Raw genomic sequence first — 14,256 nt, 5'->3', positions numbered from 1 at the left:
CACAGGAGTGCGAGGAAGGGGATGCAGCTTATGCGGAGTGAGCTTGTGATGTTAAGGAGTTAAAGTACTACAAATCTAATGTCGACCCGACCTACATGACTTCTCTTAAGGAGCCTAGCACAGAATCTGAACCCACCCTGATGTGCAAGCCGGCTAAGGATACAAAGCAGGTGGAGTTCACTCCTGGTGATTCTTGCGAGCAGTTCACTATTGGGACATGAATGGATCCCAAATAGGAAAGCGCGCTCATTGGGTTCATCCATGAAAATCTGGACATATTTGCATGGAAACCTTCTGACATGCCTAGTGTTCCGAGGGAACTCGCTGAGCAACACCTTAATGTTGATCCTAAGATGAAACATGTTCGTCAATTCCTCCATCGTTTTAACAAGGAGAGGTGGAAAGCTATAGGTGAAGAAGTAGCCCGGCTCCTAGCTGCCGGGTGCATCGTTGAAGTTTTTCACCCAGGATGGTTTGCAAATCCAGTGCTTGTTTTGAAGAAGAACGACACTTGGCGTAGGTATCTTGATTACACAGGTCTCAACAAAACCTGTCCAAGGATATGTTTGTTCTTCCTCGCATTGATAAGATCATTAACTGCATAGTCAGATGTGAGCGCGTGTGTTTTGTGGATGCTTATTCTGGTTATCATCACATCAAGATGGGTGTTGAGGATCAAGAGAAGATGGCTTGCATCACCCCTTTTGGCGCATTCTTCTATGTCTCCATGCCTTTTGTAATTAAGAGTGCGGGGCTACTTACCAACGTTGCGTTCAGAACTATTTACACAACCAAATTGGACGCAAGGTTCATGCTTATGTCGATGATATTCTGGTTAAATCCCAAAAGAAAGAGTCTCTCTTGGATGACCTCAAGGAAACATCCGATAACCTTCGTATATACAATATGAAGCTTAATCTGGCCAAATGCGTATTTGAAGTTCCTGTAGGCAATTTTCTAGGATTCTTGGTTTCGGAGTGTGGTATCGGGGCTAACCCAGAGAAAATAAAAGCAGTGACTTCTCTATATAAGCCGACAAACATCAATGATGTCCAACGCATGGCGGGTGATATAGCATCCTTGAGCCGATTTATAAGCCGCCTTCGTGAGAAGGTGATTCCTCATTATCAGCTGCTTAAAAAGATTGATAATTTTGTCTGGACCGATGCCGCTAACAACGCATTTGAAGCATTGAAGAAGCAATGGGTTGAGCCGCCCGCTTTACCCGTCCCCATTGACAAAGAGCCTATGCTCTTGTACATCGCTGCAAATAATAAAGCGGTGAGTGTTGTAGTTGCCATTGAGCACAAGGAGGCAAGGAAAGAATATCCAGCACAAAGGCATGCCTATTATATCAGCGAAGTTTTGACTTTGTGGCTAGCCATAAGCTCAAACAATATTTCCAGGAACATCCAATCACAGTAGTCAGTTCAGCTCCTCTGGGAGATACCATCCCAAATAGAGAGGCCACATGCCGGATTGCTAAGTGCGCTATCGAGCTTGGACCACATCAGGTGAAATATGTGCCTCAGACAGTCATCAAGTCTCAAGCTCTCATGGACTTTATCAATGATTGGACTGAATTACAAGTCCCCAAAGAAAAACCATATAACACGTACTGGACAATACACTTTGATGGGTCAAGAAAACTAGAAGGCTCGGGGTTGGAGTTATTTTATCTTCCCCTCAAGGTGAATTTTTTTATTATGTCCTATTACTTATGTTTCCTTCCACTAACAATGTAGCTGAGTATCAAGCTCTCCTTCAAGGGCTACGTATGTTCAAGGAGATAAACCTCAGCCGGGTCAAATGTTTGGGCGACTCAGGTTTGGTGTCTCAACAAGTATCTGGGACTTGGGATTCCAAGGACCCTCTCATGGAGGCATATCTACGAGTAGTCATAGTCATTGCAGGTCATTTTCAAGGTTATCAAGTTGACAACATTAATCGCCGGCTCAATGAAGCTGCAGACGCCTTGTCCAGACTTGGCTCTGAGTGTAAGCCAATGCCGCCCAATGTTTTCCTTGATGTACTTTACAATCCTTCAATTAAATTGCCACGAGAGGTGGTGGATATTGCCATCCCAGATCCGGAGGCATAGCTAGTGGCGGCTCTTGATGCAATTCATGATTGGACCATACCATATTTGGCATATTTGATACGAAATGAGCTCCCCGATGAGGAAATTATCTCCCTACAAATTTTCAATCACTACAAATGCATGACTATAGTCAATGACGAGTTACATCGTCAAAGCATTCCTAGAGTTTTTCATCATTGTGTTTCTTCTGATGAAGGCCGTGAAATCCTTAATGAAATCCATGCTGGAGATTATGGTCATCATGCCACCTCAAGGATATTGGTGTTGGAAATATGCCCTAGAGGCAATAATAAAATAGTTATTATTATATTTACTCTTTCAAGATAATTGTTTATTACCATGCTAGAATTGTATTGAATGGAAATGCAAATACATGTGTGGATACATAGACAAAAACACTGTCCCTAGTAAGCCTCTCGTTGACAAGCTCGTTGATCAAAGATGGTTAAGGTTTCCTAGCCATAGACAAGTGTTGTCATTTGATAACGGGATCACATCATTAGGAGAATGATGTGATGGACAAGACCCAAACTATGAACGTAGCATGTGATCATGTTATTTTATTGCTACTATTTTCTGCATGTCAAGTATACATTCCTATGACCATGAGATCATGTAACTCACTGACACCGTAGGAATACCTTGTGTGTATCAATCGCCGCAATGTAAATAGGTGATTATAAAGGTGCTCTACAGGCATCTCCAAAGGTGTCCATTGAGTTAGCATAGATCAAGACTGGGATTTGTCACTCGGTATGACGCAGAGGTATCTTGGGGCCCACTCGGTAATAGAACATCACAACAAGCCTTGCAAGCAATGCGACTAAGGAGTTAGCCATGGGATCTTGTATTACGGAACGAGTAAAGAGACTTCCGAGTAACGAGATTGAAATAAGTACGGAGATACCGATGATCGAATCTCGAGCAAGTAACATATCGAAGGACAAAAGGAATGTTATACGGGATTAACTGAATCCTTGACATAGAGGTTCCATCGATAAAGATCTTCGTAGAATATGTAGGATCCAATATGGGCATCAAGGTCCCGCTATTGGATATTGACCGAAGAGTGTCTCGGTCATGTCTACATAGTTCTCGAACCCGCAGGGTATGCACACTTAAGGTTCGGTGACATTTCGGTATAGTTGAATTATTGATGTTGGTAACTGAATGTTGTACGGAGTCCCGTATGAGATCCTTGCCATAACTAGGGTTTACGGAATGGTCCGGAGACGAATATTGATATATAGGAAGTATCCATTTGGCTTCCGGAAGGTTTTCAGGCATTACGGTAAAGTACCGGGAGTGACAAATGGGTTCCGGAGTTCCACCTCGAGGGGCTACCCACCCGGGAGAGAACCAAAGAGTCCTAAGGGTGGCGCACCAGGCCCTAGTGGGCTGGTGGCCAGCCCAAAGAGGCCTACCAACGGGAAAAAGGAAAGGAGGGTGGACTAAATCGTATTGGGGAAGGAGGACTCCACCTTTCAAGTTGTATTGGAGGAGAACTCCTCCTCCTCCTCCTCTTGTGTCGGTCGAATCCTAGGGTTTTGGCCTAGGGCTCCACCCCTCCCCTCCCTCATATATATAATGGAGGTGAGAGAGGCTTTTGGCACCTCAAGCCATAGCGCAACCCTCTCTCCCTCCACCACTTCGTGACACCCCGTAGCAAGTTTGGTATGGTACGGCGAAGCCCTGCGGAAGTAGCTCCACCACCATCACCGCGACGCCGTCATGCTGCCGGAGAATTAAGATACCCCTTCTTCGCTCTTTCTAGATCAAGAAATTGGATATCCTCCTCGAGCTGCACGTGGGCTGAATGCGGAGGTGTCGTCCGTTCGATGCTAGATCGGAACGCAGTTCATGGAATGCTTGTGATTCGGATCATGAAGACGTTCGACGACATGAACCGCGTTTCTTAACGCTTCTCTCTTAGCAATCTACAAGGGTATGTGGATCCGATCTCCCCTCTCGTAGATGATTGTCACCATGGATAGGTCTTGCATGTGCGTAGGAATTTTTTTGTTTTCCATGCAATAATCCCAACGATGATACCAGAGCTAGGTTTATGCATAGATGATATCTCGAGTAGAACACAAAAGAGTTTGTGCGCGTTAATGTTCAATTTGATGTCCTCCTTAGTCTTTTCTTGATTCAGCGGTATTGTTGGATTGAAGCGGCCCGGACCAACATTACTCGTAAGCTTATGAGAGACCGGTTTCGTCGACTAACATGCAACTTGTTGCATAAAGATGACTGGCGGGTGTCTATTTCTTCAACTTTAGTTGAATCGGATTTGACCGAGGCGGTCCTTGGAGAAGGCTAAATAGCAACTTTCATATCACCTTTGTGGCTTTGCATAAGTAAGATGTGATCATACTAGATAACCATAGCAGCCACGTAAAATTTGCAACAATAAATTAGAGGACGTCTAACTTGTTTTTGCAGGGTATACATGTGATGTGATATGGCCAAAGACATGATATGATATATTTGATGTATGAGATGATCATCTTGTAGTAGTTAAATATAGACTTGCACGTCGATGCTACGGCAATCGGCAGGAGCCATAGGGTTGTCTTTAATTATTTTGCGCTTTGTGACGCTTTGCTTTATCGCTAGTCAAGTAGCCTTAGTAGTAACAACATAGTTAGCGCGACAACCTCGATGGCAGCACAATGATGGAGATCATGATGATGGAGATCATCGTGTGGTGTCGGTAATGATGGAGATCATATCGGTGCTTTGTTGATGGAGATCAAGAAGCACAAGTTCAGGGCCATATCATGTCACTTATGATTTGCATGTGATGTTAATCCTGTTATGCAGCTTATTTTGCTTAGGACGGCGGTAGCATTATAAGGTGATCCGTCACTAAAATTTCAAGATAAAATTGTGTTCTCCCCGAGTGTGCACCGTTGTGACAGTTTGCTATTTCGAGACACCACGTGATGATCGGGTGTGATAGACTCTATGTTCACATACAACGTGTGCAAAACAATTGCACACGCGGAACACTCGGGTTAAACTTGACGAGCCTAGCATGTACATACGTGGCCTCGGAACTCACATGATATAGTTGATATGATCAACATGGATATGTTCACCATTGAAGCTAACTCAACTCACATGATGATCGGACTTGAGTTAGTGAATTTGGATCATGTGACACTCGAATGACTAGAGAGATGTAAATTTGAGTGGGAGTTTATTAGTAATATGATTAGCTAAAATCAATTATCATTAACATAGTCTAAGTAATCTTTGCAAAATTTCATGTTGTAGATCAATGGTTTGCACATTAGCAACCCTGAATTTTAATGCGTTCCTAGAGAAAGCTAAGCTGAAATATGATGGAAGCAACTGTGTTGACTCGGCCCGTCATCTGAGGCTTATCCTAACGACTACCCAAAAGCAATATTGTTTTGATGCATCGCTAGGTGATGAACCACCCCAACCGGCATTGGCAGAAGTTATGAACATCTAGCAGACGCGCAAGGATGACTACTCGTTAGTTCAATGTGCAGTTTTGTATGACTTAGAACCGGGACTTGAAAGACGTTTTGAACGTCATGGACCATATGAGATGTTCCAGGAGTTGAAGTTTATCTTTGAGAAGAATATCCGGATTTATGCTTGCAAAATGGAGGAGAACGGGTCTGTTAGTGAACATGTTCTCAGAATGTCTGGGTACTCTAACCGTCTGGCTAAGCTAGGAATTGCTCTACCGCCAGAGGCTATCACTGACAGAGTTCTTCAATCACTGCCACCTAGCTACAAAGGCTTTTTGTTGAACTATAACATGCAAGGGATGAATAAGTCATCCGCCGAGCTGTTTGCGATGCTGAAAGTTGCAGAGTCATAAATCCAGAAACATCCTCAAGTGTTGATGTTCAATAAGACCACCAGTTTCAAGAAAAATGGCAAGGGAAAGAAGGGTAACTCTAAGAAGAGTGGCAAAGCTGTTGCCTCTCCGACAAAGAAACCCAAGCACGGACCCAAGCCAGAGACTGAGTGTTATCATTGCAAGGGGACTGGTCTCTAGAAGCGGAACTACCCCAAGTATTTAGCCGATAAGAAGGCGGCCAACGACAAACAAGGTATATTTGATATACATGTTATTGTTGTGTACCTCACCAGCTCTCATAGTAGTGCCTGGGTATTTGATACCGGTTCTGTTGCTCACATTTGCAACTCGAAACAGGAACTGTGGAATAAACGAAGGCTGGCGAAGGACGAAGTGACGATGCACGTGGGAAATGGTTCCAAGTTTGGTGCGATCACCGTCGGCACACTCTCACTTGAATTACCGTCGGGATTAGTGACGAACTTAAATAATTTTTATTTAGTGCCTGCGTTGAGTATGAACATTATATTTGGATCTTGGTTATTGCGAGATGGTTACTCATTTAAGTCAGATAATAATGGTTGTTCTATTTATATGAGTAATATACTTTATGGTCATGCACCCAATGTGAGGGGTTTGTTCATGTTGAATCTCGATAGTGATGGCACTCATATCCATAACATTAAGGCCTAAAGATGTAGACTTAATAATGATAGCGCCACTTTCTTGTGGCACTGCCGCTTAGGTCATATTGGTATAAAGCGCATGAAGAAACTCCTTGCTGATGGACCTTTGGAGTCACTTGATTTTGAATCACTTGACACATGTGAACCATGCCTCATGGGCAAGATGACTAAGACTCCGTTCTCCGAAACAATGGAGCATGCAAGTGACTTGTTGAAGATCACATATACTGATGTGTGGGGACTGATGATCATAGAGGCGCGCAATGGATATCGTTATTTTCTCACCTTCACTGATGATTTGAGTAGATATGGTTATATTTACTTAATGAAGCACAAGTATGAAACATTTGAAAAGTTTAAGCAATTTTAGAGTGAAGTTGAAAATCATCCTAACAAGGAGATCAAATTCCTACGATCTGGTCGAGGAGGTGAGTATCTGAGTTACAAGTTTGGTGCTCACTTAAGACAATGTGAAATTTTTTCATAGTTGACACCGCCTGGAACACCACAACGTAATGGTGTGTCCGAACATCGTAATCGTACTTTATTAGATATGGTGTGTTATATGATTTCTCTTATCGATTTGCCATTACCGTTTTGGGGCTATGCATTGGAGACGGATGCATTCACTTTAAATAGGGCACCATGAAAATCTGTTGAGACGACACCATATGGACTGTGGTATGGCAAGAAGCAAAAGTTGTTGTGTCTCAAAGATTGGGGATGTGATGCTTATGTCAAAAACCTTCAGCATGAAAAGCTGGAACCCAAAGAGGAAAAGGGCGTCTTCATAGGTTACCCAAAAGAGAAAGTTGGGTACACCTTCTACCTCAGATCCGAGGGAAAAGTGTTTGTCGCTAAGAATGGAGCTTCTCTTGAGAAAGAGTTTCTCTCGAAAGAATTGAGTCGGAGGAAGATAGAAATGGATGAGGTTGTAGAACCTTTGCTTCAACCAGATGGTGGCACAGGACAGAAAGAAGTTTCTATCGAAGCTACACCCGTTGAAGAGGAAGCTAATGATGATGATCATGAAACTTCGGATCAAGTTGCTATCGAACCTCGTAGGTCAACAAGGGCACGTACTACTCGTGAGTGGTATGGGAATCATGTCTTATCAATCATGTTGTTAGACAACAATGAACCTACGAGCTATGGAGAAGCAATGGTGGGCCCGGATTCCAACAAATGGTTAGAGGCCATGAAATGTGACATAGGATCTATGTATGAAAACAAAGTGCGGACTTTGGACGTATTACCTGAAGGGTGAAAGGCCATTCAGAACAAATGGATCTTTAAGAAGAAGACAATCGTGGACGATAAATGTAACCGTCTATAAAGCTTGCTTAAGTCCTTCAGAATCATGTTAGCAATAGCTGCATTTTTTGATTATGAAATTTGGCAGATGGATGTCAAAACAGCGTTCCTTAACGGGGTTCTTAAGGATAAGTTGTATATGATGCAACCGGAAGATTTTCTCGATCCAGAGAATGCTGACAAAGTATGCGAACTCCAGCGATCCATTTATGTACTGGTGCAAGCATCTCGGAGTTGGAATCAATGGTTTGATGAGGTGATCAAGGCATTTGGGTTTATACAAGTTTTTGGAGAAGGTTGTATTTACAAGAAAGTGAGTGGGAGCTCTATAACATTTCTAATATTATATGTGGATGACATATTGCTGATTGGAAACAATATAGAACTTTTGGGAAGCATAAAGGATTACTTGAATAAAAGTTTTTCAATGAAGGACCTGAGAGAAGCTGCTTACATATTAGGCATCAAGGTCTATAGAGATAGATCAAGGCGCTTGATAGGACTTTCAGAAAGCACATACCTTGATAAGATTTTGAAGAAGTTCAAAATGGAACAATCCCAGAAAGGGTTCTTGCCTGTGTTACAAGGTACAAAGTTGAGTAAGACACAATGCCAAGTGACTGTAGAAGATAGAGAAATGATGAGTGTTGTCCCCTATGCTTCAGCCATAGGGTCTTATCATGTATGCAATGCTGTGCACAAGAACTGATGTCAGCCTTGCCATAAGTATGGCGGGAAGGTTTCAAAGTAATCCAGGAATGGAGCACTGGACAATGGTCAAGAATATTCTGAAGTACCTGAAATGACTAAGGAAATGTTTCTCATTTATGGAGGTGATGAAGAGCTCGTCGTAAAGGGTTACGTCAATGCAAGCTTCGACACTGATCCAGATGATTCTAAGTCACAAAACGGATACATGTTTATTCTCAATGGGGGTGCGGTAAGCTGGTGCAGTTCCAAGCAGAGCGTCGTAGCTGATTCTATATGCAAAGCGGAGTACATAGCTGCCTGGGAGGCGGCTAAAGAGGATGTCTGGATGAAGCAGTTCATGACAGATCTTGGAATTGTGCCAAGTGCTCTGGATCCAATAAATCTGTCCTCTGACAACACTGGTGCCATTGCTCTAGCCAAGGAACCAAAGTTTCACAAGAGGACCAGACACATAAAGCGACGCTTCAATGCCTTCCGCGATTACATCAAGGAGGATGACATAAATATTTGGAAAGAGCACACGGATGTGAATGTTGCAGATCCACATACTAAGCCTCTTCCATGAGCAAAACATGATCAACACTAAAACTATATGGGTGTTAGATCCCTTACATTGTAAATCACATAGAGATGTGAAGCTAGATTATTGACTCTAGTGCAATTGGGAGACTATTGGAAATATGCCCTAGAGGCAATAATGAAATAGTTATTACTATAGTTCCTCTTTCAAGATAATCGTGTATTATTAATGCTAGAACTGTATTGAATGGAAACACAAATACATGTGTGGATACATATACAAAAACACTGTCCCTGTTAAGCCTCAAGTTGACTAGCTCATTGATCAAAGATGGTTACGGTTTCCTAGACATAGACAAGTGTTTTTATTTGATAACAGGACCACATCATTAGGAGAATGATGTGATGGACAAGACCCAAACTATGAACGTAGCATGTGATCATGTTATTTTATTGCTACTATTTTATGCATGTCAAGTATACATTCCTATGACCATGAGATCATGTAACTCATTGACACTAGAGGAATATCTTGTGTGTATCAAACGTCGCAACGTAACTGGGTGACTATAAAGGTTCTCTACATGTATCTCCGTAGGTGTCCGTTGAGTTAGCATGGATGAAGACTGGGTTTGTCACTCTGTATGACGGAGAGGTACCTCGGGGCCCACTCGGTAATACAACATCACAACAAGCCTTGCAAGCAATGTGACTAAGGAGTTAGTCACGGGATCTTGTATTACTGAACGAGTAAAGAGACTTGTCGGTAACAAGATTGAAATAGGTATGGAGATTCCAACGACCGAATCTCGGGCAAGTAACATATCGAAGGACAAAGGGAATGTTATACGGGATTAACTGAATCCTTGACACAGAGGTTCAACCGATAAAGATCTTCATAGAATATGTAGGATCCAATATGGGCATCCAGGTTCCGCTATTGGATATTGACCGGAGAGTGGCTCGGTCATGTGTACATAGTTCTCGAACCCGCAGGGTCTGCACACTTAAGGTTCAGTGACGTTTCGGTATAGTTGAATTATTGATGTTGGTAACCGAATGTTGTTCGGAGTCCCTGATGAGATGCCAGACGTCACGACGGTTTCCGGAATGGTCCGGAGATGAATATTGATATATAGGAAGTATCCATTTGGCTTCTGGAAGGTTTTCGGGCATTACCGGTAAAGTACCGGGAGTGACGAATGGGTTCCGGAGTTCCACCAGGAGGGGCCACCTCTTGGGGAACGTTGCATGGGAAACAAAAATTTCCCTATGCGCACGAAGACCTATCATGGTGATGTTCATCTACGAGAGGGATATCGGATCCACATATCCTTGTAGATCGCTAAGCGGGAAGCGTTAGGAAATGTGGTTGATGTAGTGGAACATCTTCGTGATTAAAATCACCATCGTCCCACGATCCGTCCCGATCGTGCACCAAACAAACAGTACCTCCACGTTAGGCACACGTACAACTCGATGACGATCTCCGCCTTCTTGATCCAGCAAGAGAGACGGGGAAGTAGATGAGTTCTCCGGCAGCGTGACGACGCATCGGTGATGGTGATGATCTACTCCTGCAGGGCTCCGCCCAAGCTCCGCAGAAAACCGATCTAGAGGAAGAATTACTAAGTAGAGGTTTAGGGTTGCACATGGCATAGTTGTGTCTCAAAAACCCTAAAGCCTCTATTATATATAGGAGGAGGGGAGGGGCTAGCCTAGGGGCTCAAGGGAGCCTCTTGGGCATCGGCCGAAGTGGGAGAGGAGGGACTCCAACTCCAATTCGGTTTGGGGAAGGAGGAGTCCCTTCCTTCCTTCCCACCTCCCTCTTTTTTTTCTCCTTTGATTTTTCCCTTAGCCGAAATAGTCCACTTGGGCTCGCATCACCAGCCCACCAAGGGCTGGTGCGCCACCCATGGGCTATTAGGTTCTCTCCCGGGCACGTGGCCCCTTCCCGGTAAAAACTCGGAACCCATTTCTCACTCACGGTACACTGCCGGTAATGCCCGAAATCTTTCTGGAGGCCAAATGAAACAATGCTATATATCAATCTTCGTTTCCGGACCATTCCGGAAACCCTCGTGACGTCCGTGATCTCACCCGGGACTCCAAACAAACCTTCCGTCACCAACACCTATAACTCAACTATTCCGAAACGTCACCGAACCTTAAGTGTGCAGACCATGCGGGTTCGAGAACTATGCAAACATGACCTGAGACACTCCCCGGTCAATATCCAACAGCGGGACCTGGATGTCCATATTGGATCCTACATATTCTACGAAGATCTTATCGGTTAAACCTCTGTGCCAAGGATTCATATAATCCCGTATACCATTCCCTTTGTCCTTCGGTATGTTACTTGCCCGAGATTTGATTGGCGGTATCCCTATACCTATTTTAATCTCGTTACCAGCAAGTCTCTTTACTCGTTCCGTAATACAAGATCCCGTGACCAACACTTTAGCCACTTTTCTTGCAAGGCTTATATGTGATGTTGTATTACCGAGTGGGCCCCGCGATACCTCTCTGTCACACGAAGTGACAAATCCCAGTCTTGATCCATGCTAACTCAACGGACACCTTCGGAGATACCTGTAGAGCACCTTTATAGTCACCCAGTAACTTTGCGATGTTTGATACACACAAGGCATTCCTCCGGTGTCAGTGAGTTACATGATCTCATGATCATAGGAATTAATACTTGACATGCACAAAACTATAGCAACAAAATGACACGATCACATGCTACGTTTATAGTTTGGGTCTTATCCATCACATCATTCTCCCAATGATGTGATCCAGTCATCAAGTGACAACACTTGCATATGGTCAGAAAACCTTAACCATCCTTGATCAACTGTCTAGTCAACTAGAGGCTTACTAAGGACATAGTTTTGTCTATATATCCACACGTGCATTTATGTTTTCATTCAATACAATTATAACATGGATAATAAACGATTATCCAGAAACAAGAAATATAATAATAACTATTTTATCATTAGCTCTAGTGCATATTTCCAACAGTCTCCCACTTGCACTAGAGTCAATAATCTAGTCTCACATCGCTATGCGATTTACATTGGAATGAATCTAACACCCATACAGTTCTGGTGTTGATCATGCTTCGCTCGTGGAAGAGGTTTAGTCAGCGGATCTACAACATTCAGATCCGTGTGCACTTTGCAAATATTTACGTCCTCTCCTTCGACATTGTCGCAGATGAGGTTGAAGCATCGTTTGATGTGTATGGTCTTCTTGTGAAACCTTGGTTCCTTGGCTAGAGCAATGGCACCAGTGTTATCACAGAACATAGTTATTGGATTTAGTGCGCTCGGCACAACTCCAAGATCCGTCATGAACTGCTTCATCCATACACCCTCCTTAGCCGCCTCTGAGGCAGCAATGTACTCCGCTTCACATGTAGAATCTGCTACGACGCTTTGCTTGTAACTGCACCAGCTTACTGCATCCCCATTAAGAATAAATACGTATCCGTTTTGAGACTTAGAGTCATCCGGTTCAGTGTCAAAGCTTGCATCGACGTAACCCTTTACGACGAGCTCTTCGTCACCTCCATAAACGAGAAACATCTCCTTAGTCCTTTTAAGGTACTTGAGAATATTCTTGACCGCTGCCCAGTGTTCCACTCCTGGATCACTTTGAAACCTTCCTGCCATACTTATGGCCAGGCTGAAGTCCGATCTTGTGTACAACATTGCATACATGATAGTCCCTATGGCTGAAGCATACGGGACATTACTCATCTTTTCTCTTTCTTCTGTAGTTATTGGACACTGAGTCTTACTCAACTTTATACCTTGTAATACTCACAAGAACCCCTTCTTGGATTGCTCCATTTTGAACTTCTTCAAAACTTTATCAAGGTATGTGCTTTGTGAAAGTCCTATTAGGCGCCTCGATCTATCTCTATAGATCTTAATAGCAAATATGTAAGCAGCTTCTCCCAGGTCTTTCATTGAAAAACATTTGTTCAAGTAATCCTTTACGCTCTCTACAAACTCCACATTGTTTCCAATCAGCAATATCTCATCCACATATAATATTAGAAACGCTATAGAGCTCCCACTCACTTTATTGTATATACAAGATTCTCCTACAACTTGTATAAAACCAAACGCCTTGATCACCTCATCAAGGCGCTTATTCCAACTCCGAGATGCTTGCACCAGTCCATAAATGGATTGCTGGAGCTTGCATACTTTGGGTCGACAAAACCTTCGGTTTGCATCATATACAACTCCTCCTTAAGAAAACCATTAAGGAACACCGTTTTGACATCCACCTGCCAGATTTCATAATCGAAAAATACACCTATTGCTAACATGATTCGGATGGACTTAAGCATCACTACTGGTGAGAATGTCTCATCATAGTCAACTCCTTGAACTTGTGAAAAACCCTTTGCGACAAGTCGAGCTTTATAAACGGTCACATTACCGTCCGTGTCCGTCTTCTTCTTAAAGATCCATTTGTTCTGAATAGCCTTGCGACCTTCAGGTAATACTTCCAAAGTCCACACTTTGTTTTCATACATAGATCCTATCTCGGACTTCATGGCCTCTAACCATTTGTTGGAATCCGGGCCCAACATTGCTTCTTCATAATTTGCGGGCTCATTATTGTCTAACAACATGATAGATAAGACATGATTCCCGTACCACTCAAGAGAAGTATGTGATCTTGTCGACCTGCAAGGTCCGATAGTAACTTCATCCGAAGCTTCAAGATCATCATCATTAGCTTCCTCCTCAACTAGTGTTGCCTGGACAAAGATTTCTCTCTGCCCTGCGCTACCATCCTGTTGGAGCAGAGGTTCCACAAACTCATCAAGTTCTATCTTCCTCCCACTCAATTCTTTCGAGAGAAACTCTTTCTCAAGAAAAGCTCTGTTCTTAGCAACAAACACTTTGCACTCGGATCTGAGATAGAAGGTGTACCGAACTATCTCCCTTGGGTAACCTATGAACACACACTTTTCTGCTTTGGGTTCCAGATTTTCAGGCTGAAGCTTTTTGACATAGGCATCACATCGCCAAACTTTAATAAACGACAAC

Source organism: Hordeum vulgare, chromosome 5H (assembly GCF_904849725.1).
Source record: "Hordeum vulgare subsp. vulgare chromosome 5H, MorexV3_pseudomolecules_assembly, whole genome shotgun sequence".
In the NCBI taxonomy this organism is placed as follows: domain Eukaryota; kingdom Viridiplantae; phylum Streptophyta; class Magnoliopsida; order Poales; family Poaceae; genus Hordeum; species Hordeum vulgare.
This window is presented reverse-complemented; position numbering follows the sequence as displayed.